General features: G+C 39.8%; 1 protein-coding gene across 1 annotated transcript in view; it reads left to right on the top strand.

Moving 5' to 3' along the window:
* BFSP1 (beaded filament structural protein 1) overlaps positions 1–26,988 on the top strand; it is an 88,563-nt gene that overhangs the window by 13,940 nt on the left and 47,635 nt on the right. The window lies entirely within an intron of this gene.

Here is a 26,988-nt window from a genome sequence, read left to right as displayed (position 1 = left end):
TTTTAAATATTTGATAGGCCCTTTTTATTCTTTAAAAAAAATCCTTAGTTATACTTATATACTTTCTCTTCCATGTGAAATTTTGAATCAGCTTGTGAAGTTCTATAAAAAGTTCTGATGACATTTGATTGGGATTACATTGTTTTCAATTATCAATCTGTGGAGGCTCCATATCTTTATACTATTTATTCTTCCTACTTAGGAACGTGGCATGTTTCTATAATTGTCTGTCTTCTTTTGTACTGCTCAGTAAAACTATACTTCTCTTCATTTACAGTCTATGTGTGGCTTAATTGGATTATTTTTTAGGTATTTTATGGTTTTCATTATTTATATTTTGTAATGATTACTGGGGTAAAGGTGAACAACTCATTTTTGTATACTAGTCTTACATCCAAGCACCTCACTGAATCCTCATTAATTCTAATACTTTTCTACTTAATTTTCTTAGATGTTTTGGGAATGATATTATATAAGCCATAAATACCGTAATGACAATTCTGTTTCTTTGTTGCTAATTCTTAAAACTACCTTTTGATTCTTGTCTTTGATTCTTGTCATTGCATAGCGTAGATTTGAATGCATGATACTGAATAATGACGGTGATTTGCCTTATTCCTGACTTTAATGGAAAGCTGCTAATATTTCATCATCTCTTACACTCTTTGTATTTTTACGCTCTTTGCAAAAAAACAAGTCAAAGAAGTGTCTTGTCCTCGTTAGAGTTTTTATCAGTAGTGGGTGTTCAGTTTTATTAAATGTTTTGGAGATACCATAGGAGCATAGGAGATCCCCGCCACCCCTCATCTGTTAATGTAATAATCTATTAATGGATTTTCTAATGTTGAACTATCCTTGCATTCTGTGATAGATTCTACTCAGCCATGATGTTTGTTCTTTTGACCCACTGATAGATTTAGTTTATTAGCCATTTAGGATCTTTACACCTTTCACAAGTTGAGATAGGCCTATGTTTTATTTTGGTTTTGTGTTTATGATATCCTGGGCCAGTTTTGGTCCTAAGGTAGAGAGTAAGTTGGGAATATTTCCTTCTTTGCCTTTTCTCTGAACCTTGTATAAGGTGGGATTTATTTAATCCTAAAATCTCTAATAGTATTGGTCTGAGATTTGGAACTTCATATTGCTAAGTCCAATGGTCAATTCTTAGTCCTGTCACTCAACACAGTGAATGACAGAGAGACAAGCAGGTCATTAGAGCTGATTGAACACAACTCAAAATTAACGTTAAACCTTAAACTGGATTCAGCTTTTAGTCAAGATGGTGGAGTAATAAACACCGTGCTAACAGCCTCATCTCACAAACACTTCAAAATTACAACTAAACCACAGAATAGCCATCATTGAGTATCACCTGAAGTCTAGTTGAGTAGAAGTCCTATTAACTAAAGATATACAGAAGAAGCCATGTTGAGACTGGTAAGGGGTGTAGACGCAGACAGGCTGGTTCAACATCCACATGCGGTGGTTAAAAATCAGGAGGGATGTCTCAGCAGCCGAGGTCCCCCTGAGCAGCAAAGGGTTTCAGCCCCACACCACGTTCCCCAGCCCCGGGTTGCAGTGCTGGGGAGAAGTGTCCCCATAACTTCTGGCTGTGAAAACCAGCAGAGATTTTGGCTGAAGAGACAGTATGCTGCTGGAGTCCAGGCCTTCCTCTTGAAGGGCCTGCACACAGACTCGCTCGCTGGCAGGCTCACTTCCTCTGAGCCTCAGTGCTGAGGCAGCAGCTCAAAAGGTGCCAGAACATATGGGGAGGAGCTGAATTGTCTGGCTTGAGGGCAAGGGGTGGAGGGGCAGCTTTCAGACAGAAGTGCTGGCAGAAGCCATTGTTACTTTGTTGAGCCTCCTCCCACCCAGCCTGCAAACACAGACAGGCGCCATGTCTGAGTTTCCATCTTTCTAAAATAGACCCCCATCTCCTATCCTATCTCCTTTTCATCTGTATTTTTTTCCAAACACTTTATGCAATTGACATTGTTTATTTGTTTAGTTGTTTATTGTCTTTTTGCCTCCAATAGAATATACACTCCATGAAAGCAGACTTTGTTTTGTTTGTTGCCGAATTGCCATTTCCTAGACTGTCACTTGGTACATAGAAGATAAACACTAAATATTTGTAGCAGTTGTTGATTAAAGTACTTATTCTTCTTTTGAGGGATTCTTTATTTTCTAAGTGTTGGTTCTGCTTGTTGAGTTTAGCATGTCAACCTCTTAGTTCCATCCCCACACCACTTTCCTGAAACTGCTCTTACCAAGGTGACCAGGGAACTTCATATTGCTAAGTCCAATGGTCAATTCCAAGTCCTGTCACTCAACACTGAATCACATCTTTTTCTTGAAACACTTTCCTTACTTGACTTTCAGAATCCTACTCTCTCTTGATTTTCTACGTACCTGCCTGGCTATTCCTTTTCAGTCCCTTTTGCTGGTTCCTCCTTATCTGTCCTGATCTCTAATCCCTAGAGGGCCCTCATATTCAGTTTAGACTTCCTCTCTTTTCTATTTACCCTCACTTCCTTGGTATTCTGATTCCGTTTCATGACTCTAAATATCAGCTCTCTGCTGATGGTTACTAAATTTTCATGTTCTTTCTTAACCTTTCCCCAGAACTCCAAACTTGTAGATGCAACTGTCTATTCAACATTTGCCCTTGGATGTTTGATTAACATCTCAAGTTTCCCTGATTAAAACAGAACTTCTGAGATTCTCCCTTAAATCTGCTTCACCTACAATTTCCCCCATGTTGTAAATGGCAATTTCATCCTTCCAGATACTCAAGCCAAAATCTTCAGATTTATCCTTGACACCACTCTCTCATACCCCCTTATTGGCTGATACTGTTCGCTCACCTTTCAAAATACATCCAGAATTCTCTCACTTCTCACCACCTCCATTGCTACCACCTGGCCCAAGTCAACATCACGTCTAAACTGGATTATTACAATAGCCTCTTAGCTGGTCTCTTTGCTTCTGTTGTTCTTAACACAACCATCAAAGTGATCCTATTAAATTGTAAGTCAGTTTATGTTACTTCTTTGTCAAAACTCTCAATGGCTTCCCTTCACTATCATAGTAAAGCCAAATCGTTATGAAGGATTTTATAGAAACCCTCTAATACCAGTCTCCTTGTTACTCTTTGTGACCTCATCACCCTCCACTCTATCTTTACATTCTCTGCTCTCACCAAAGCAGCCTCCTCACTCTTCCTTGAACAAACCAGGCATAGACCATTACACTTCCTTTTCCCTGTGTTTGAAATTTTCTTCCTTCAGGTATCTAAATAGCACACACATTACTTCCCTCAATTCTCTGCTCAGATATCACCTCAGTGAGGCCATCCCTGACCACTTTGTCTAATATTACCACATGCATCCTTCCAGTTCCCTTCTTTGCTTAATTTTTCTCCAAGCACTCATCACCATCTAACATAGTATATTTTTCACTTGTTTATATTATTTACTTTCTAATCTTCCCCATTTGAATAAAAGCTCCATAAGAATAGGGATTTCTTTTTTCCGCTCTTCTGTATTTCCAGTGTCTAGAAGAGTACTGACAAATAGTAGGTTCAGAATTAGTATTTGTTGATTAATGAATCAGATTCCAAAAAGTTGGTGGGAAAATACTGTGGGTGCAGACATGATGCCTAGAGGGCAGCAACCATCTTTTGAGCAGGGGCATAAAGGCCACATACTAAGGACAGCATTGTGAAGAGTGTGAAGAAATCTAGGTTCCATGGGTCCACCAGCCATAAACTGTCTACCTCTAGACTCCATGTTATAAGAGCAAAAAAAAAAAAATCTTATTTGGTTAAACTATGATTTTTTGGTGCCTATTATGTACATCTGAATGCCATCCTAAGTGATACCAATCAATGGCCCAGAAACGTTAAGAACTATTCTGAGGATGAAAAGAGAAGATTTGGAACAAATCCCCAGCAACCCCAGTAATTCAAAGATGTAAAATTGAAGAAGATCCTTTTAAGAGGCTGAAAAGAGTAAGAAATGGTAGAAATCCCAGAAGAAAGTGAAATCATGGAGCTAAAAAAGAATGCTTCAAGAAGGAGGATATGGTCAATAGACTCAAATGTTGATGAGAGGCCCCCAGGAAGGGAGTGGGGTGTTGAACTGAGAACACAGAGGGTGGAAGTGAGAGAGTATCATTTTAATGATTTCTGTTTTCTCTGTGAAGTAGCAGACGTGACCATCTGTGGTAGTTAATTTTATGTGTCACCTTGGCTAGGCTATAGTGCCCAGTGCTTGGTCAAACATGAGTGTAGATGTTGATATTAAAATATTTTGTAGATATCATTAACATTTATAATCAGTTGAGTTTAAGTAAAGCAGATTACCCTCTATAATGTATATGGACCTCATCCAATGAACAGAAGGCCTTAAACAGCAAAAACTGAGTTACCTAGAGAAGAAAGAATTTACCTCAAGACTGTAAACATTAGAAATCCTACCTGAATTACCATAATGCTGGCCTGCCCTATGAATATTGAACTTAAGACTACAATATATCGGGGCCAGCCCAGTGGCTCAGGCGGTTGGAGCTGGGTGCTCCTAATGCCAAAGGCTGCTGGTTCAATTCCCACATGGGCCAGCAGGCTCTCAACCACAAGGTTGCCGGTGGGCTGCGCCCCATGCAACTAACAACTGGACCTGGAACTGAGCTGCACCCTCCACAACTAAGACTGAAAGGACAACAACTTGACTTGGAAAAAGTCCTGGAAGTACACACTGTTCCCCAGTAAAGTCCTTTTCCCCTCCCCCCAAAAAAAGACTGCAGTATAAACTCTCACCTGAATTGTTATCCTTCTAGCCTGCTCTGCAGATTTCAAACTTGCAAGCCACCCTCACCCACATACGTATATGTGTGTGTATTGGTTTTGTTTCTCTGAAAACACTGATTGATATAACATCCATTGGGAATATGGAAGGTTCAGATATTTGTCCAATTATTTCCTCAAGCTAAATTCCTGTAAGTAGAATTGCTAGGACAGAGTTCATGAGATATTAAAAGAAATATGAAGCATATTGTCAGTTTGCTTTTTAGAAATGTTACATCAATACACATTTCTAGAAATAGTGTACTGATGTCCAGACCCAAATTAATATTGGGTAGGTATTTACGATCTTTTTCATTTTCACCAATTTGTTGGGAGGTACCACCTTTTCATTTCATATTCACAGTATTTTGATGAATAGTCAGGTTGAACATCCTTTCATATTTTTTGACCATGTGCCTTCTTCTTTAAACTTTCACAGTTCATATCAAACTCTAAAGTAATTATTTGCTTTAGAAATTTGGGCCACTTAATATATGGCCACTTAAATCTTTAGAAATTTGGGTCACTTAATCCTTTCATTTGAAAAGATTGCAAATGATCAGACTTTGTAACATTAAATTCTTAACTGCTTTTGTTCTTTGTCCACTTTTCTATTGGATGTTTGTTGTTTTCTTATTGATTTGTAATCTTTATGTAAAATACTTCCTCTTTTATCTGATATGCAAACTTTCCCCCAGATTTTTGATTACCCTTTAACATTGTTTAGGGTTTTATTTCTTTTTTTTGGTAGCACGAAAAAGTTTATATTTTGTGTTGGCAGATCTATCAATCTTTTCCTCTGAGGCAGTTACAGTCATGCATTGCTCAACGATGGGGATACGTTTTGAGAAATGCACGGTTAGGCGATTTTTGTCATTGTGTGAACATCAGAGTGCATTTACACAAATCTAGATAGTGTAGGCTGATATACACCTTGGCTTTATGGTGTAGCCTATTACTTCTAGGCTACAAGCCTATACAACATGGTACTGTACAAAACAATACAAGATTAAATCAAGCACAAGAGAAAATAATGCAATTAAGAAATACAGTAAAAATGAGATGTATGAGACTGCTGCCAGTGTAACACAGCGTACTGTTTTACAAGAAACTTTTTTATAAGTAGAAAGAGTACACTCTAATGATAAAAAGTCTAGTATAGTAAATACATAAACCAGTAACATAGACATTATGAGGTCAGACCGTTAAGTTTGCGAACTCGTCCTAGAAATAGTGCTACATACCTCCTTGCTGAATATCATCATTATGGTCACCTTCAAAGTACTCCCCTTTAGAAGTTATACACCTGACACCAGAACCTAATCCACTCTTCAAAGCAATTTTGAAACTCTTATTCTGGAATGGCCATCAGAGCTGTCCTCGTATTACCCTTGATGTCCTGAATGTCATCAAAATGTCTTCCTTTCAATATTTCCTTTATCTTTGGGTAAAGAATGAAGTCACTGGGGGCCAGATCAGGTGAGTAGGGAGGGTGTTCCAATACAGTTATTTGTTTCCTGGCTAAACACTCCCTTCCAGAGTGCCGTATGAGCTGGTGCATTGTCGTGATGCAAGTGCCATGAATTATTAGCAAAAAGTTCAAGTCGTCTAACTTTTTCACATACCTTTTCAGCACTTCCAAATAGTAAAGTTGGTTAGCTGTTTGTCCAGTTGGTACAATTTCATAATGAATAATCCCTCTGCTATCAAAAAAGATTGGCAACATCATTGCAACAAGTTTGTGAACTTAATTGTCAGACCTCATTATCATTATCAAGTATTATATATTGTACATAATTGTGTATGCTATACTTTTATATGACTGCCAGGTTTGTTTACACCAGCATCACCATGGTGGGTAAAGTGTTATGCTATGACAATATAACAGCTATGATGTAACTAGACAATAGGAATTTTTCATCTTCATTATAATCTTATGGGGCCACTTTGTATATACAGGCCATCATTGACTAAAACATTGTTATGTGTCCAATGACTATTTATTTTAGAAATGTTGACCACATATATGGACTTTCTTCTTTTCACATGAAAAAGACACAAATGATAAGATTATGTAATATACATTTCTCATTTTAAGAATGGAGTTTGTAGGTGTTCATTATCATTTAATATTTGAACCTTTAGGTGCATGGGAAAGTCTTAATACATTATTCTAAAAATGAGTGGTTTCGGTTTTACTGGGGAAGCCTGTTATTTCAGCTGCTAAGAGCTTAGTGATTTTGAGGGAAAAGAGGGATGCTTTCCTTTTTCATGAAGTCTTGGCTATTTGACAGCACAGTGAAAAACACTAGACATATCCCTCGCTTGAGGCAATGGATTTTGAGGAAGAGGTAAGCAGCTCAAAGCAGAATTAGGGTTTTGATACCATGTATCATCCCCAATGCTGTGTTGATTTGATGGGAACTGATGTATACATTTTTTAAAGTTACATAATTTATTTCTTATCTTAGTACCTCCATTAAAACTAGCATACAATGGAAACAGTCTTTGTTTGTTTTGCTGCATTATTTTCACTAGAGAGTTGACCCATTGAAACAAATATATTGAAGAACTTCAGCTCATTTAATGATCTGAAAACGATGCAGGGTTCTGCAGGTGCTGCCAGCCCTCTCATATACCATTATCACTTATTTCCAACACCCAAAGCTGCTTACTCTGAAACACCTGCTATTTTCTGTCCCATGTCCTAAAGTGTTAACACCCTGAGGAGCAGCCCTCAACCAAAGATGCGCAGAGTTGGTGGGTAAGCACCCAACTTCCTCACCATTGGGTGGGATATCTCTGTGCTGTGTCCTGCTCTGTCTCCTAGAACCCCCAGAAGCAGTGAGCTCAAGTCACCCACAGTGGTAATTGTGGTAATGCTCCAATGATTGGCTGCCTTTCCTTCCTGGCCTCACTTCTCCATTTGTCTACTGGTGTCCCAGGATCCTCTCCCAAATATACTACTTGTACTCAAATACTTTCCTCAGCATCTTCTTCTGGGGGACTCCTAATTAAGACAAATAAGTCTGGCTATGTGCAGAAATAATGCCTAATATTTATTAAGCACTTACTATGTGCCAGGCACCATTCTAAGCAGATAATTTAGCCTTCACAACCAGTCTTTTGAGCACAATTATCATCTCAAAATTTACCGATGAGGCATGTAAGGCTTAGAGAGATTAAGACCCCTTTCTGAGATCACATAGCTAATGGGTCATGAAGGATTTAAACCCAGGCTATTTAACTCAAGTGTCCATGTTTTTAATCATTGTATGTCCTATAACACAGTGTATCATGTTATTTCAAATACCTTCACTGGTACACGTTTAATAGCCTTTGGGAGGGCATTTTGCTGATGGATAAGCTGACAAATTTTTTTACGATCAGTATGAATAATGTTCCCTAACTTGGAGTATCTGCACTCATCCAACTGAAACCTGAGTCACTGCAAGAAGATTTTCTTTTTTTCCAACCACATGAAGAAGTTTTCTCCTGGCTCTTCTAGAATGTAAGTCTGTTTTTGCAGCTAACTACTTCTCCTGTTGTTTTTGTCAAAACTAGCTGCCTAGCTTACAATTTGTTGTATGGTAAATATCAACATTTATGCCCTAATAAGCAGCTGAATTGATCTAGAACTTTAGCTCGTTGTGATACTATGTGAGGCATGTTCATTACTGGTTTGGAAGACAACATTTCATGGGCTCTAGATGACCCTTAATTGAACAGAGATATTGTTCTAGTCACTAACTTTATCAAGTTTTTTTTTTTTTTTTTTTTTGGGTACAAGGCAAAATATTATGCTCTCTTTCTCTGCTGATCTTCAGAAAGAGTAAAACAAATGTTTTGTGGTTCCTAAAAAATGTTATAAAATTACTTCCCAAGTTAGGTCATGTCATTGCCGTTGCAAAATTTTTCTTTTGGCAAAAGACTTGTCCAAAAACAACAGAGTCAATGGTCAGCCATTATTTCAGGAAAAAAATCTTGAGATTAGCTAGGGATTGCTATCTTCTTTTCCACTGAAATAGAGACCAATTACTCCACCTGGGCCTAAACTATTTTTGAGATAAATCTCTTTCTCTCTTTATAGACATATACTTTACTGGCTGACTTCCCCAGTGTTGAAGTAGCTCCATAAAATTTTGAAAGGCATTTTAACTTTATAAGGCAATTTATCATAAATTAATTTTCAGAAACTTCTTGAGCTAACTTGCAATCAAAACAAACCATTTTCTCAGGCTGTATACTCTAATTTTAGTCATATTTTTAAAAATGAGCATTTAAATTTAGGGAATTATTTTAAATAATACACTCTGGAAGACTGGTTCTCTTCTTTGAGCTTGTAGAGATTGGAAGGACATCAAAGGTATCTCTCTAGCAATTTCAGCCACAAGGGAGACGGGTCTACATTATCTCTTAGGTGATGCGATGCCCATAAATCGTGAACGACTGACTTGCAAAGCGGAGAAATGTCCTGATTTGTAGTGTTTGTAATTCCTGTGGTGTAAGTATTCCCACCCCAATCTACCAATGAGGTATCAACCAGCTCTCTAAATTCCTGAAAATTTAACAATTGGCTCTTAAATGAGCTTCCAAGAGGCAGCTCTAGAACAACACTGCAGCTGACTCAGATAAATAGTGCCCCAAATGCAGGCTTGGTAACATGGGTTTGTTGGCTCTGTGATGCCTTGGAATTGATCTTCAAGGTCACTAGGACATCATGTGGCAACAACTCCTGGCAAATGGCACTTTTGGCTCCAATGTGTGTTACACAAATTCAGGTTACCTGGGAAAAAATCATGTACATTGGGAGAATTTGGTCTCAGATATCCTGTTTAATTATAGTCCTTGCAGATACTAAGTCATATAATTTAGGTCATCGAGGACAGTCCAAAGGCATTTTAGAGACAGGGGCCACTCACAGCTCTGTGGCTTGAGTTTAAACTGCTGGGTTCAACAAAGGTTGACCACAGAACAAAATAAACAGCCAGAATTGAACTTGGATGACACTCTTTGTGATGGATTTTGTTTTAGGTTTACATCTGAAAAACCACAGCCTTTGAGGATGCCTGGGAAGTGTGTTCATTATCTATCACTTGAGGACATTTCTTTTTTTTTCATCTTCTGAAAATAAAAGGCTCTTTGCCAAGGAACTAATTTTTTCTTTTAGTGTGTCTTATAACTACAGTCTTTCTGCTGACTGGTGCATTGTTTTCTTTCTAAATGAATGTATTTTTGTTCTGTCCCTATACATTTTCTCTAATGATGAAAGACAACATAAACCTAGCCATCACAGTGGAGGGAAAAGTAAATTTCAATTTAGGGCTGCTACCAAATTTGACCATGCCCTTTGAAACAGCCCAGTCAGCAAATATGGGGTGAGAGGGCCAGGCCTTTTGTATATCTTCCAGTAAGAGCTTCATGGATCATTTTTGGCCAAGTAATATCCAGTTTCCCCATTTAAAAGTTTCAAGATGAACTTCCCAACATTAAAAACTATATTTCAAGTTTCTATCTGAGATTCATTTGTTCTTTAAAACATTTTATTAGGCCCCTACTTTGTGTCTGAAGCTTTACTAGCTGATAAATGAGATATTGTATCTGTCAGGGTTCTTCTGTATCTAGCAGGAAATAAATGGCATAAAACAAAGGGTTTAACTGAGGAGAACTGAATGAAAGAACAATTTCCAGAGTTGTGAACAGGGTTAAGGAAATCAACGAAGCATGGTGAAGCACTAGGAAAGTAGCAATAGCAGGAAGCTGTTACTACCTCTGCCAAAAGGAGCAAGAAGTGGGAGCCTCGGAGGGGTGATTATGCCTGGGGGGGAAAGGGGAACAAGAAGGGAATCTCTTTGATCTCCTGCTAGTGACTCCTATTTGCCAAAACCTGCAGGAAGCCAGGAAGGCAGGTGATGCAATCTGGGAGGGCCAGCCTTTTAGGTTTCAAGCAGTCTCGGGAAGAATGGAAGATGGATCTCTAGGGTAATACTTGGGTGGATGATGACCATTGGGGAATGAACAGCATTGATCTCAGCCCTGCCCTCAAAGATTTGCAATCTAGTTAGAACTATCACATGGGCAGGTTTGCTAGGATAATGGAGAGATGAAGCCTCTGCCAGAGGTTGTTTTGGCTAAGCCAATGGGGGATTTGTGTGTGTGGAACTGAAGACCTCTCTAGACATCTATTTTCATACATTAATATATGAGTGGTTGGATGAGAGGTATAAAAGAGTGTGGAAGATGTTGGTATCTAAACGGAGGGACATAGGCAAATGAAGAAAAGGATGGTGTCTATTGGGTGAGAAGAAAAGCCAGATGACAAAAACGTTAAATAAATGAAGGAGTGGGAGTCAGTTGGCATCAACCATGAGTAGATGGTAGAAGGTGGAATAGCAGCATAATAGTCATATCTCTTACAGCTCTTTTCCAAAAGAACTAACAAGTCAGGTGGTTGGAATAGGCAGTTCTTTGAATTTTGGCCAGACCCATGTTCTTCCAAATAATGGTAATCTGCAAACAGGCTCTTAGGAATTTTATTAGAAAACTTTACATGGAGTTTAGGTCTGAGAGTTGAAGGTTAGGGATTAAAGTGTACAGTCTTAGTATCCCTTACTGTACTTGTAAACTATGAAAAGAATCTGAAAATAGCTGATACAATAGTTTAGGATATCATCCCTCCCAATTTCAGGTCAAAGCTGAGAAGTTGGTAATCTTTGAAAGACAGAACATCTTCTCTTGTGAAACAGTTTAATCAGTTCCTCTTTATATTAATAGGAAAGTAGATCCATATCCATACGGATATTTCAAATACATGTTTAAATCTAGAAATGTATATTTCTATTAGAAATGCCTTCATCGATGTGTGTGCTAAATTCCTTGGGGTCCATTTCTTCCCCCCCTTCCCTCCCCCTTCCCCCTTCCTTTCCCCTTTCTCCCCTCCCCCAACTCCGAGTCAAGTTGTTGTTCTCAGTCTAGTTGTGGAGGACACAGCTCACTGGCCCATGTGGGAATCAAACCAGCGACCTTGGTGTTAGGAGCACAGCGCTCCCACCACTTGAGCCACCAGGCCACCCTGTGGGGTCCATTTCTTAAGTGGTACAAAGCAGGTTCTGGAACATCCAGTTTTTAGGGCAAAGTGGCTATGCCAGTTGACCAACTGTGTCTGGATGATACATCAAACCACTTGACAATCTGTATTGTACAGCAGTTTCAGTTGCTCTGTAAGTGATGAGAAGAAAAGGGGCTGTGATTCAGATGTAGGCTGACCCAACTTAAGAGTGGTGGTAGTTCTGTTTAATGATATCTTAAAGAGAAGTAGAGCAGAAATATGAATAGCATGGCTAGATTTAAATCCACAAGAAATTATAACTATGAAAAAGATTTCTCCAAACTCAGTCCGAGGATGGTGCCTGTTGTGTTGGGATATGACTAATTTCTGCATCCCTGAGGTAATTGGTATGGCCACTTTTCATGCATAACCAGAGTGATGATGAAGGAGTAGAGGTGTGATACTATCTTTACAACATTCCAAGGCTGTGCCCCATTGTCTGGTGTTGCAGGAAGGCAAGTCCAAGTTCTTCTCAAAATCCTTTCATCATTAGTGGTGTTAAACTCCTCCTATCAATGTCATCAATGAAATCCTGGTTGCTGAGACCAAATAGCATCTGTTGAATCAATCTGTTGAGTATTTTTGCATTTTGTTGCTATCATTAAGGGATATCATTTTCAGCACAATTTTCCCAGAGGTGTTTGGGATTTGTGGGGTTAACTTTTCTTTTTTTACAATGTCAAACTTACAGAGTAGTTGCAGTAAGAGTACAGGAAACTCCTCTACACCCTTTACCCACCAACTATTCACATTTTGCTCCATTTGCTTTATTATTATATGTATTTATATATGTATTTATTGTATATATGTATATATGTTATTTATTTTCTGAATCACTGAGAGTAAGTTGAGCATTGTGCCTCATTATCTCTTAAACTAGTGTGTATTTCCCAAGAACAAGGTCATTTTCTTATATGACATAGTACAATTATCAAAATCAGGCATTTTAACATTTACAATATTGTTATCTAATCCATAGTCCATATTCAAATCTCATCCATCATCACAATAATGTTCCTTTGTAGCTTTTTTTTTTCTGGTCTAGAATCTTATCCAGGATCAAGCATTGCATTTAGTTGTCTTGCGTTTTGTTCGTCTCATCAATCAAAGACGACCAGGAGCACATCTGTTGTAAAACAAATTAGGGTTGTTGACACCTGCTTCCATTTCTGTATTAGACCCTGAGAAGCAGGTTGGGTGCTTAGTGCCCTCCTGCCTTAATAGTGTCTGAATCTATGGGCTTCACTTTCCAGAAAGTCTTCGGAGTCAACCATGTGTGTGAGAGCCTTGCTTCTGACTGTTTCTTCTTCCGTTGTCATCCTTAGTACTGACTCATCACTTAGAGAGCAGCTGAACATACTGCAGCATGTCTTTAAAGCCTGGGGACGGCTGGAGAGGCCAGTCTAAGGGAGCAGGGGTCAGGGAGCCAGGCGTATGCCAGGACTAGTGGCCCCCTTACTTGAAATGAGCCTTTCCAGGCTGACCCGCCCGTCAGTGGAGCCAATCTGGTGGGAAGTCTTCAAGCTGTGCTTCTGTGCATCTATCTGTCCTCTCTGCAGTTTGCAACCATCCTTGGGGCCCAGGAGCCAGGAGCCAGGGTGTTCACTCTTGGGGCAGCGTGGCCCTCTGGTGGCAGACATTTGTATTTCCTAGGAAAAGGATGGACTATTAACAGGAGATCTGCAGACTCAGAATGTTAGAGCAGTATACTAGTTTGCTAGGGCTGCCATACCAAAGTACCACAGATTGGGTGGCTTAAACAACAGTTTATTTTCTCACAGTTCTGGAGGCTAGAAGTCTGAGATCAAGGTGTCTGCAGGATTGTGTTTTTTTTTTCTTCTTTTTTTTCCTGAGGCCTCTCTCCCTGGCTTGTAGATGACCATCTTTCTTCCCCCTGTGTCTTCACATGGTCTTCCATCTGGACCTGCCTGTTTCCTAATCTCTTCTTCTTATAAGGACACCAGTCATACTGCCCACCTCATTTTACTTTAATCACCTCCTTAAAGGCCCTATCTCCAAATACAGTCCCATTCTGAGGCACTGGGGGTTAGGACTTCAATATACGTGTATGAATTTTGGAGGACAATTCAACCTGTAACAAGCAGGAAAGAGATGTTAGAGATTCTTTAGCCCAAATCCATAATGTTAGAAAACAGGTTAACTGAATGTTCAAGGCTGCCCAACTAGTAAACAGCAGAGACCCAACATTTATGGAATTCTCTCCACTATCCTTTGTGTCTGTAAAAAGTCCAAAGCAAATTCAGATTGTATTTTGACTGAAAGGGAAGGCTCAAAACTCTAGAGTATGAAATTGACTTAAAGGCAGACCATCTATGCCTATTTCTTTTTTTTTTTTAAGGATTGATTATTATTATTTTTTTTTATTGGGGAAGAGGAACAGGACTTTATTGGGAAACAGTGTGTACTTCCAGGACTTTTTTTTTTTTTTTCGCCAAGTCAAGTTGTTGTCCTTTCAATCTTAGTTGTGGAGGGTGCCTGCCGTTCAGCTTCAAGTTGTCCTTTCAGTCTTAGGTGTGGAGGGCGCAGCTCAGCTCCAGGTCCAGTTGCCATTGCTAGTTTCAGGGGGCGCTGTCCACCATCCCTTGCAGGGCTGGAGGAATTGAACCAGCAACCTTGTGGTTGAGAGCCCACTGGCCCATGTGGGAATCGAACCAGCAGCCTTAGGAGTTAGGAGCATGGAGCTCTAACCTCCTGAGCCACCCAGCTGACCCCCATCTATGCCTATTTTACTCAAGCTTTTAAAATCTTTGTTCAGTGAGTAACAATGTTGATTCAAACATTAAAAAGTGTCGTATATTTAAACAACTTTAAATGGAAATAAAAAGATGTAATGAACATAAAACCTGACATGTTACACTAATTTTTGATTATGTATATATTTTTATATGGCTCTTATCACCATGCATCTGGTATTTTGTTTTTCTGCTCCCCTTTATGTTTGTTATAAACATTTTCATTTATATCATCACATATTCCACATTTAATAATGATTAAAATTATTCAATGGTCATAGACCATTTTCTCTTATCGTAACTTCATAGTTGGCTAAACCATTTTCCTTTCTACCCTTTCCCTCTTTTTGTCATTATACGTATATATGGCTGTAATGTAAAGCATGTAATATTTATTAAATGTCTACACTGCAAAGTCTATGAGTAAGGTGATCATACTTTTCACAAATGTTTTTGAAAATAATTTCAAGCTCTCTAAGAAAAATTACAAGAGTACAAAGAACACCCATATATTCTTTATCCAGATTTATCTATTGTTACTACTTTGCTCCATTTCCTTTCTCTCCACACATTTTTATATTTATGTTTGTGTTGATACATGCCACTTTTTTCAGAATCATTTGAGAATAAGTTGCATACATCATAGGTTTTACCTCTAGATAGTTCAGAGTATATTTTCTAAGAATAAAGATATTTTACTTGATTGTAATATAGTTGTAAACTTCAGTAAATTTAACAGTGATACAATTCTTTAATCTACTGTACATTTTCCATTTTTGTCAATGGATCTAGCGATGACCTACATAGCATTATTTTCTCCTCCAGTACAGGATCCAGTCTAGGATCTATGTTGCATTTAGATGTCATGTCTCTTTAGTCTCCTTTAATCTGGAACATTTTCATAGTGTCCCTATTTTTTTATATACTATTGTTTATATAATATTAACATTTTAAAGAATATCATCCCCTTCTGTTTTTATTAATAGAATATTTCTTATTTTGGGTTTGTCTGGATGTTTCTTTTTTTTTAAATTTATTGGGGTGACAATTGTTAATGAAATTACATAATTTCAGGTGTACAATTCTGTATTACATCATCTATAAATCCCATTGGGTGTTCACCACCCAGAGTCAGTTCTCCTTCCATCACCATATATTTGATCCCCCTTACCCTCATCTCCCACCCCCCACCCCCCGGATGTTTCTTTATGATTAAATTCAGGCTATACATTCAGGTTACACAGGCAGAATAAGAAATGTCCTCAGACAAACCAAGAAACTCTTGAAAATGAAAGAGGGTGTTATCCATGTTTATGCTATGATAAAAGTGTAAACGTAGATTGTCTCAGGTAAACCGAGATGTATGGTGACCCTATTATGTAAGTGATTATTCCCATTTTACCAGTGCCTGTACTGGGAGCAGATTAGTTAAATCACTTACTAAAGTGATGGGGCCAGAATTTAATCTCAGGGCTTTCTGACTGTCACAACACCCATTTCCCAGCTCCACCCCCAAACTATCCATCCATACAGATGGATACAGTGCCATCCAACTGTATCTAATGTAACTCTTCCATATCTGATTATTTATCAAGTCCTGTTGATTTTATCTCTACATGTCTCTCGAGTTAATACTTTTGTTCAGTGGCAATTTCTTCCTCAGATGTATGATCTCGATTCCTACTAAATAATCTCCCACCAGAGGTATAGTCATTAAGATTGTTGACAAATATGGCCACTCTTGCACCTTCCAGGCACCTGGTAAAATTGCATTTCCCAGTGTACTGGGAAGATACATGGGCCGTGTGACTTACTTTGGTCAATTGTATGTAGTTGAGTGAAAACTTTATAAGTCAGTGCATGCTCTAACTTTTTTCTATGATGACCAGCAATGTTTAAGATGGTGGCTATTCTAATAGCCTGTATGCTGGAGTTGGGATGACATGGAGCAAAGGCCCCAGAGAATTTTACATAGGTATGTACCATGAGTGATAAATCAAACTTTGTTATTTTAAACCCCTGATATTGGGGCGTTGTTTGTTATTGCAGTATAAACTAGCCTGTATGGACTGATTCACCAGCCTGCTTCATTTTTGTTTCTAATTTTAATTTTTTCATCAAGGTAATATATAAATATATTGTCAAATAATATTATAAAGTTTAATTTAATAATGGAAAAGCAGCTTGTCCTGTTTCTCCCTTCTCTGCTCTTCTCTATCCCTCTGCTCTGCTAAGAGCTAATCATTTTTAATCCTCAGAATTTGACTCTATATTAAATATTAAATGCTCTATAACTCTATATTCTGCATAAAATAATGCTGTTATTTTTTGGTTTATTATAGACATTATTGTAGACATTATGTATTATCTTTCTACTATGAAAGATGAAGAATGAATTTTTTTTGCATATATACCCTTCTCACTACCACCCCCATCCTCCTAATGATTTATCAGTTTTTTGATAAACCAATAATTAGTGTTTCATCAACAGGGTCGTTTTATGTATGGTTTTTGCTCTGAGTCAAGTAGGGTACTTGTTATTGCATTTCCTCCTCAATTTTTTGTTTTTCCTGGAGTTACAAATTATCTTGTTTTTTGTTTGCTTATTTGTCTAGGCACTTATCATTAACCTCCTCAAACTTTCTAAGAGAAATATATAACCTACCCTAATACTCATTTCTGCATGTTAAAATCCAGCAGTTCATTTATCATTTTAATTTTTTTTCCTTTAGAGACTTAGATTAGTAGAAATTATTAATGCCCAATGGATCCACATACTATAAGAACAGTAGAGTAAATTAATACATTTCAGTAACTGGATAAATTCATATACACCCTAAATCAATCTCTTTTATTTTGCAATTTTATTGATATATAATTGACACACAGCACTGTATAAGTAAGGTATACAGTATAATAATTTGACTAACATATATTGTGAAGTGATTACCACAATAAATTTAGTTAACATCCATCATCTCTTATTGATATGAAAAAATGGCTTTTTACTTTGTGATAAAAAAGCTTAGGATCTACTCTCCATCCCTTTTAAAAGTAGCTAATGCCGCAGCAAGACTCATATCTACCACTGACTTGTATATGCATCTAAAGTGCCCAGATATTGCCCTCAAAACAGTTCTTTACCTACAGAAAGAGACCTCTGATGGAAGTTGCTTCCATATGTTGGGGCATGAAAAAAGCAGAGGTGTCTAGAATGTCTTGTTTCTAGAAAGCAAGAATGCTTTTTAGAGCATCAGGGACATTGCTAGAACACAGGAGCCAGTTTGTGGAACTGACCACATTGGAATAACATGTTTTAATTTAAGCATTATCTTCATTCTAATTATTATAGATATTTAGAATACTTTGTGTAACTTGCCTTTTAATCAAAATAATAGATATAGTTTTTATAGGCTCCACTTGTTTTAATTTAAGCATTATCAGTTAACCAACTTTGCTATTTGGAAGTGCTGAAAAGGCTACATGAAAAAGTTAAACAACCTGAACTTTTCACCAACAATTCATGGCTCTTGCATCACGACAATGCACCAGCTCACACTGTCTGTGAGGGAGTTTTTAGCCAGTAAACAAATAACTGTATTGGAACACCCTCCCTACTCACCTGATCTGACCCCCAATAACTTCTTTCTTTACCCAGAGATAAAGGAAATATTGAAAGGAAGACATTTGGATGACATTCAGGACATCAAGGGTAATACGATGACAACTCTGATGGCCATTCCAGAAAAAGAGTTCCAAAATTGCTTTGAAGGGTGGACTAGGTGTGGCATCAGATAGCTTCCCAAGGGGAATACTTTGAAAGTCACTGTAGTGATATTCAGCAATGAGGTATGTAGCACTTTTTCTATGATGAGTTTGAGAACTTAATTGTCTTACCTTGTATATGGATATTTTGATTCTTCTGTGACATTTGTAGAAGTGTATAGTGCTTACATTCATTCCTGTTTCTGTTTAATAGGAAAAAGTGAGTCCAGAAAATCTGGGAGCCATGTAGGGAGTGGGAGGAGCAATGAGCACTGCTGTTCCTTTAACTGTTGTAGGAGCCACTGCGGACACTCTGACTACACCCTTGAGCACCAACCATTTCTATATTTTCTGGCCCCTCTTACCACTGCCAGCAGCTGTATCTCTTTCCCACGGGGCTTCATCTGGCCATTCAGCATCCATGCAGAGCCTACTCTGCCCTCCAATGGCAGGTTGGAAGTGCCCCTGAGATCAGCCCTCAACCAGTGGGAGTGGGAGGGAATCTCCAGGTCCCTCTTCCTTGGGTGGGATAGCCCGAAGATGCCTATCCTAAGCTGTCTCTCAGAATCTCCGGCAGGATTAAACTGCATTTCTCTACCATGGAAACTTACATGTTATCACAAACCCTGCTTCGCCTTTCCTCTCTCCCTCCCATCTCCCTACAGACGGGTTTCCTGGGATTACCTCCCAAATAAACTCTTTGCCTTTTAACTCTGTCTCAGGTCTGCTTTGGGGGAACCCACATTAAGATAACCAAGTTGCAAGGAAATCCAGCTGTGGATTAGCCCTGGTTTCAGGTTTTATAGCCTGTAAAAACACAGAATTTAATAGCAGTTTCCAAAGTCACAAACCACAGAGAAGAGCTAACTATACCAACTTAGTCTCTTCTCATAGGTTATGAAAACCCTATAATTAGAGTGAAATTCTAATAAAAAACATTTACACTTTTAATAGCATCAAAAGATGGAACAGGGTAGTATGATAGCACAATTGTCCTGGCATAGGACAATGCAATTTATGTAAATCTTATAGAATTTGTACTTTTTGGGAAAAATGAAGTGTTTTACCATTTTTATTTATTTAATTTTTTAAATTAAATTTATTGGGGTGACTGGTTAGTAAAATTGTATAGGTTTCAAGTGTAAAATTCTATAATACATCATCTATAAATTGCATTGTGAAAAAAACACTCAGTTTGGGAAACAAAAATCTAAGTGAAAAAGAGGTTTAAAAATCCTATGTTGTAACAAATAAAACTTTATTATGAGATGGGTCTTAGTCTGATGATCAATGACTTGGGTTTGAATTACCTTGGACCACACAACCATGTTCCATGTTTGAACCAAATGCCAATCAGTCAACATTCCAAATTCAGTACTGTACTGGCGTAGAATTAACCCCTGGTCATTTGCAGAAAGTGAAAGAATTCACAAGACTCAGAAAAGTGGGAGAACAAAGAAAGTTTTAATGAAGTTTGGGCAGAGAGAGAATGCTGGTGGCAGTGTCTAGATAAGATGGCTGCCCCGGAGAGAAACACTCGGGGAGAGGGAGGTGGGGAGTATCGGGGCAGAGTCTCAGAGTGGACAGCTGCACCTAACTTCAAGTTAGCTTTTTCTTATATAGGAAAGGGGGAGCCAGTCAGGTAGGTCTGAGGGCTGACATCGCTTCCTGGGGTCTGGTCTGTTTGAAGATGATGTTATCTCTGGACTCCGGACTTGGCCACCGCTGCCTGGGACTTTATGCATCATCAGTAAAAACCGCAAGGGAGTTGCAAATTGGATTCCGGTGTCCGGGCACCTGAGGATTAAGAAATTGCCCTATCCAGGTTAGGATTCTGTTAATTAAATGGATTAATGAGGTATGGGTAACCTTGAGAAAGGGTTCTTAAGTTAATCAGTGGGGGGAGAAGCAAAGAAAACCACTGATTATCAGGATGGATCAAACTGCAAACTAAGTCTAATTACAGGTGGCTAGAGAGCTATGTGGTGAGTTAAACTGCAAACAAGCTAAGTCTAACTGTGTTGATTCCCTGAATTTCACCCTTACAAGTACTGAATGGAGACATTTTTCTCTGAAGTCATTCAGTTTCTCTACAGACTCTCCTGCCTGGGAGAATATATGCCAGGTGACCAGCATCCTGGGAATGAAATGGTGAATGGGAAATGCAGGAGCATACAGCTCAGCCTTTGCTCTTCATCCGCTCCCTTAAGCCCCATTTTTCAGTGTGGCTGTATTCTGCACTTGGCTGTGCCTGATGACCTTGAACTCAGGACCTTTCCTGTTCAATTTGACGAGGGAATAACATCCAGATCTCCTGTCATGATGGGGGTTGTGTTTAGTTGCCTGGTTATGAAAGAATGAGGTAGGAGATCTGAAATTATAACTACTTATTGCAGACTCTCCACCAACCCTCTGATTTTTCAGCTCTACCCTTCACCCCACACATCTAATACATCCAATTCCTAAGCTTTCCTGAGATTCTCTTTTATGAACAAGCTTGTTTTTCTTTCCCATTCCTCTCTGCAGGCTCTTAAGGTTTCAGCTTTCTTCACTCTGCTAAGTCAGTAGCCACTAACCTATCTGCTCAGCCTTCTGAAAATTTGTTGACATATTTTGTTTACTGTGATCTTTTGTTGGGAAAATTTCCCAAGGTATACTGGAACCAACCTCCAAAGGAGGATGGACAAAGAGATCAAAGAAGGAAGCTGACAACTCCAGAATTAGACAAAGTGTTTATCAAGAGAACTTATGGACAGAAACAGTTTTAGGCGGCAAGACCTGAATCTTTGCACTAAGAAAGGGGATGGGACTTGATATATATATATATATATATATATATATATATATATATATATATAGTTCCCGATGGAAGATGTTAGGGAGCCTGAAGACATCCCATACCCCTGTGTTTGGCATATATTAATAGCTTCCAGGAACACAGGCAGCTTCTAACCAAGTGGCACAGCTTGTTAAGAGCTTTGTATTCCAAAGCAGTGAACAACCTAATGGGCATGCTATTCTATGTAAAGACATTCCTTTCAGACGATACTGTCCCACCCTGCCTAGGGTGTCCCACTCTTCGGTCACTGAGAACAACTTGCTTCGTAAGATGGTGTTGGTTGTATCAAACACCAGAAACCATTTTGCCTAATATCTTTTCTTCCTTATTTTTGTGGAGTTTTAATGTAAAAAAAGAAAAAAGAAAAAAATCGTTGCTGCCATTTTGGGTAGGGTTTGGGGGAAGGAGTACAGATAACACTCCTGTTCAATCACTACCGCTAAGGGAAGCCCAGCCCTTCCTCCAAGCTTTCCATAATGGGTCCCTTCTTGCCAGGTGTGGGGACAGAGTCCCAGAGAGCAGTTTCCAGGCTCTTGGCCTCACGTGGAAAGGTGCTGGCTCGGGTAGTAAATGGCCGTCAGCTGTGGCTAATTGTCCATCAGCTGTAACCAGTTGGCCAATTAGCTCCTGATATAACTGCCACGGCTGCGCTGGTTGGAGAGTCGAGTCAAGTTGAGTGAGTCGGTCGGTTGGCAGGCAGAGAAGTGGACAGCAAGTTGCCGGTCGTGTGACTCCAGCCTCCAGTGAGACTATAGTGGTATGACTCCCCTACCTATGGCTCCGTGGGTGTTCCTTTTTGGCCTCACCGTGTCCTGCGTTCTTATGTGGGGAGCGGGAGCAGAGACCCCGCAGGCCGCCCTGCACGACAAATGGCAGAGCGAGCAGGTCTCCCGCACGAAACCATGCCCTCCTCAGTTCAGCCTCCCCATGTTTGGGGAGCACATGGTTCATGATGCACTTTACACCAAGTGCTCTCTCACCTCATTTATGCTGTTATGTCTGGAAGTCTAACTTCTCTACCAACCGACACACTGTGGTTTCTTTGATACATAACAGCATTTTGTTAAGATCTCTATTTTAGAACTTATCCCAGATTTCCTGTGTTTTCATTAGTTGGGTAGGAATTTGTCTCTTGCACCTTGAGGGTTGGGACTTGACCTTGTTCAATATTTATTTCCCTGAGACTATGCTTTAGGAGTGGATATTTTCTGTTTGTTCTATTCTACTGGATTAAATTATCTTTTTTCCTTTGTTATGTTTCTGGGATATATTTTTCTCAAATGGAATTACTATGCGTGGTAGACTGACTTGTTGGTTCCCATTCTTCACTCCAGTGGGATAGAGTCACTTAGCCACACCCTTGCCATGGCCTCGGGGTGGGCCATCCCTGTTCCCTGACTTTGGCTGTGGCTGTGTGATTTGCTTTAACCAATGAGACGTTAGTGGACATGATGCAGACAAAGGCTTGGAAAGAGCTTGCGTGGCTAGACATGCTCTTGTCCTTCTGTCTCTGGTAGTTATTTCCATAATACACATTAAAATGAAACATGGTGGCCAAAAACTTCTTTTATATTCTCTGAGAGTTGGCCAATTTATTAAGTCTTAGGCTGTAAATATTTTTTTCTTTAGTGCAAAGAATCTATTATGCCAATGTGCTGACGGAACTCTACTTGTTTCTACCAGTCCAGAAAGCATGCCAGAATCCAGGAAAGCAAGGGTGACATTATAATAACAGTGCATCGGTTTCCTAAGTTTTGTACAAAGAGTAGATTCTTCACAAATATGCACTAGCGTTAGTAAGAGCTTACCACTTGTAACACACCTCACAATTTACTTAGACATGGCATTTTGTTTTGTATCCACGCTTAAGAAGTCCTACCACAAGGAGGGTTCCTAAAAGCCAAGTTACACTGTATTTATGAAAAAGAACTGCATAACTAATCAGAAAAAAAAATTGTATTGTTAAAAAGTTCTGCAATTGACAGCTTGACTGAAAACGAAAGAGACAAAGCGAGGGGTCTTTGGGCGCTTTAGCTAGTTCAAGTTGAACAGACTCTCTTGGGCTTCTTTCACAATTCCAGTGTAACCAGTCAATACAAAGTCACGCCTCTCTTGTCCTCCTGACCCTCCATTCAATCACACAGCAACACACTTTAACAATCACAGGACAAAAACCTCATTGCCCAGTTTAACCTTCCAACCTCCAGAGTTGCATGGACCGCTAATCTAGCTCACAAAAGCAGGCCTGCTGCTCTTTTATTCTCCCGCGAGCTTGGGCACGGTGTTGAGCCCAATAGCTGATCAGCTCTGGAAGGTTCCAGCAGCTAGCGTGCCAGGGCCTCGGATGTTCATTTAGCCGGCTGCTGCCTCCGCGAGGGGCCCCTTTGGAGCTGGCTTTGGGCGCACCTGCCCGCAGAGGAGCCATGTACCGGCACAGCTACGTCTTCCAGACCCACAAGGAGCAGTACGAGCGGACAGAGGCGGTGCCGGACTGCTTGGCCAAAGGCCAGGCCGCGACGTCCAGCCTAGCGGCGCTGCAGGGGCTGGGCGAGCGCTTGGCTGCCCACGTCCAGCGGGCCCGCGCGCTCCAGCAGCGCCACGCCGTCCTTCGGCTGCAGCTGGACGCCTTCCAGCGCCTGGGCGAGCTGGCGTGCCGGGAGGATGCCTTCGCCCGCCTCCTGGAGGGTAACCGCCTGCACGCCAGGGATCTGGCGGCGGAGCGCGCTCGGCTGGAGCGCCGGCGCGCAGAGGCGCAGTGCGCGCTGTACGAGTTCAGGAGCAAGTAAGCGTCGGCCGGCCGTGGGGGGAACTGAGCCGGGAGGGGGCGGCCTCGCGGCCTGAATCCGAGAGCAGGCTGCCACCCAGTGTCGAAGGGCCATTTCTGGTCCCCCAGCGACCGATGACTTCGTCTTTGCAGAAGGCACACATGTGGTTCATTTACCTAAGATAAGAGTAGCTTCCATTCTGATGGCACTTCACAGTTTACACGAAATGGTATCATTTACTTTTAATATATTTTAAAATTTGGGTATAGTTAACATACAATAATAGGCACAGATTTTAAGTACACAGTTCAATGAGTATTGACAAATGTATATACTCACGTAACTACCAAAACAAGCAAGATATTTCCTCTATCCTAGAAAGTTCCTTCCAGCCCTTTCCCTCTCAGTCTTTGCTTACCAGTCCCAACAAAGAAACTGACAAACAAACAAAATCCAGTAGCACCCAGTGTTCTCATTTCTATCATCATGGACTAATTTTGCTTGTTCTAGAATTTAACAAAAATGGAATATTACTCTTAGGTGTCTCATGTGTCTGGCTTCTTTTGCTCAGCACAACATTTTTGAGATATATTAATGTGATTTAATCCTAGAGCCTCATCCTGTTATAGATGGTACTGCTTGCACCTATTTAACTGATGAGGAAACTGAGCCTCTGAATATGTAGGGATTTGAGGCACTGATCGCTCAGCTGGTGAATTGCTATACTGGGACTGGATTGAAGTGCTGGGCATGCTAAGTTTAATCGTCTTCACTGCATGGCAGCAAAACATGGAAATTGTTTCAATGTATGTCTTGTAGGGTTTTGCTACTCAAACTGCAGTCCATCTACTGGCAGCGCTGGCATCACCCAGGAGCTTGTTAGGAATGGAGACTGTTGGGTTCGCCCCAGAACTCCTGAATCAGAAGCTGCATTTTAACAAGACCCCTAAAGAGATTTGTAGCTTAAGAAGTTAAACACTGAAGTTTCCGAAGCTCTGGTCCAGGTCATCATCCCCTCTTTCGACAGATTGAATAATGTGTTAAAATCAGCTACTGAAAAGAAAAGGATGCTTAGTAATTTGTCAACATCTTTCCAATTTATAAATGTGTGTGCTCTTTGACTCAGCAGGGCCATTTCAAGGAATTTACTCTGATATTCCAGCAGGTGTCAAGTGGCATGCCTACAAAGATATGTACTGCCATATGATCTGCAACAGCAAAAGCCTGGAACCCACCTAAATGTCTGTTAATAGAAGACAGGTTATAAGACTGTGCTTCATTCATACAGTGGGGTACTATGCAATTGTAAAAAAAACAAGAATAGTGTTTTATTATCATTTATTTTAAAAAGAAAGGGGGAAGAGTAGAAATTTTTTGCTTGCATGAGGAAAAAGAGGACATAGCACACACACAAAAAATTAACACACACACATAAGGGGATAAAGAAGTAGGAAGTGGGCAATGGAAGACAGAGGTGGGAGGGAGACTTTTAACTGAACATCTTTATGTAATTAAAAATAATTGTCTAACTATGTAAAACAGGGGTGTCCAAACTGCGGCCCGTGGGCCAACTGCGGCCTGCAATCCATTTTTAATTGGCCCGCAGCAAATTCCAAAAATATATTTAGTTTACTTAAATAAACCAGGTGAGGCAATGCTCCAGGTGAGGCAATACGTACTTCACCTTGAGTGAGTGGCCCGGCTGTTTGTGTATTTTACCGCATATGGCCTTTGGTGAAAAACATTGAAAAAAGTTTGGACACTCTTGATGTAAGAGATTCATTCCTTTAAAAATTATATAAATCAATTTAAAAATACAGATGTCCAGGCCCCACTCTGGACCTCAACTAAGAATTTCAGTTTTTATGAGCCCCTCTGTTAAGTCCAGTGAACAGCCAGGTCTAGGGTTTGGGAGTCCCTGGTCTAGGGTAGCCAGAGGTTTTCTTCAAATGTGTTCTCTGAGTTCCACATTCTCAGTCTGAATCTTGGGCTGGTTATTTAATGTTGCGTACTGAGCATACTTGTATTTATCAGATCATAATCATTGAATCCATTCCTATCAGCCCTTCTGTTTCTGATTTTGACCCATAGGAACAGATTTGGAGCTGGAAGAAGGGACCTGAAAATCCACCTGTTACAGACTTTCATGGGAAAACCGAGGCTTGGAAAGGGTATTCGGCAGGATTTGATCTCGGGTTTTCTTGCATTGGGCCCTTACTCTTTCTAGGATACTATGTCTTGGAGAGAAGCCATTCTTGGACTCTTGCAGAGTAAGGCCCAGTGATCGGACCTAGGACCTCATTCAAATGCAGCTAATGTTCTCTAAAGCAAAGGGAAGTGTACGCTGGCTCAGATACCCAGCTCCATGAGCCAGCAGGATTCCCTAGATCTCCAAATGCCTTCATATGGTTATTAGGCCACAATCTACTGTGATTTTGCTGGGCAAGCATGACTCCCTTGAGCCCTCATTGAAGGAATGGCTATATTGAGTTTTCTTCATTTCACTTCCTGATTTCACTTGCTTCTGAGTTATATGTCCATCATGGAGCAGTCCCTTCAGGCTCTATGATTTATTTAATAATTCCCATTCATTTATTCCCTCCCATTACCCCCTTGGAGAAGTTTGATATTCTGACTGGGGTAGATGGGATTTGAAAAATTACAAAAACCATACCCATTCACATGCATGGGTCTACACACACAAGTTTGGTTTCACATTCCAAAGGGAAGTTAATGGCTAGCCAAAGCAGGTGAAGATTATACAGATATGGGAAGGTATATGCAGCCTTGGTAGGCATATTCTCTACTTGGATAGTTGAATAATTTCAAATCAGGTCTGCAGAATGTCAAACAAAGACAATAAAACTAAATAAAAATAAACAAAAATCCCCATCAAAATACAATGGTGAATA

The sequence above is a fragment of the Rhinolophus hipposideros genome (assembly GCF_964194185.1).
Source record: "Rhinolophus hipposideros genome assembly, chromosome: 22".
Taxonomy (NCBI): domain Eukaryota; kingdom Metazoa; phylum Chordata; class Mammalia; order Chiroptera; family Rhinolophidae; genus Rhinolophus; species Rhinolophus hipposideros.
This window is presented reverse-complemented; position numbering and strand designations above follow the sequence as displayed.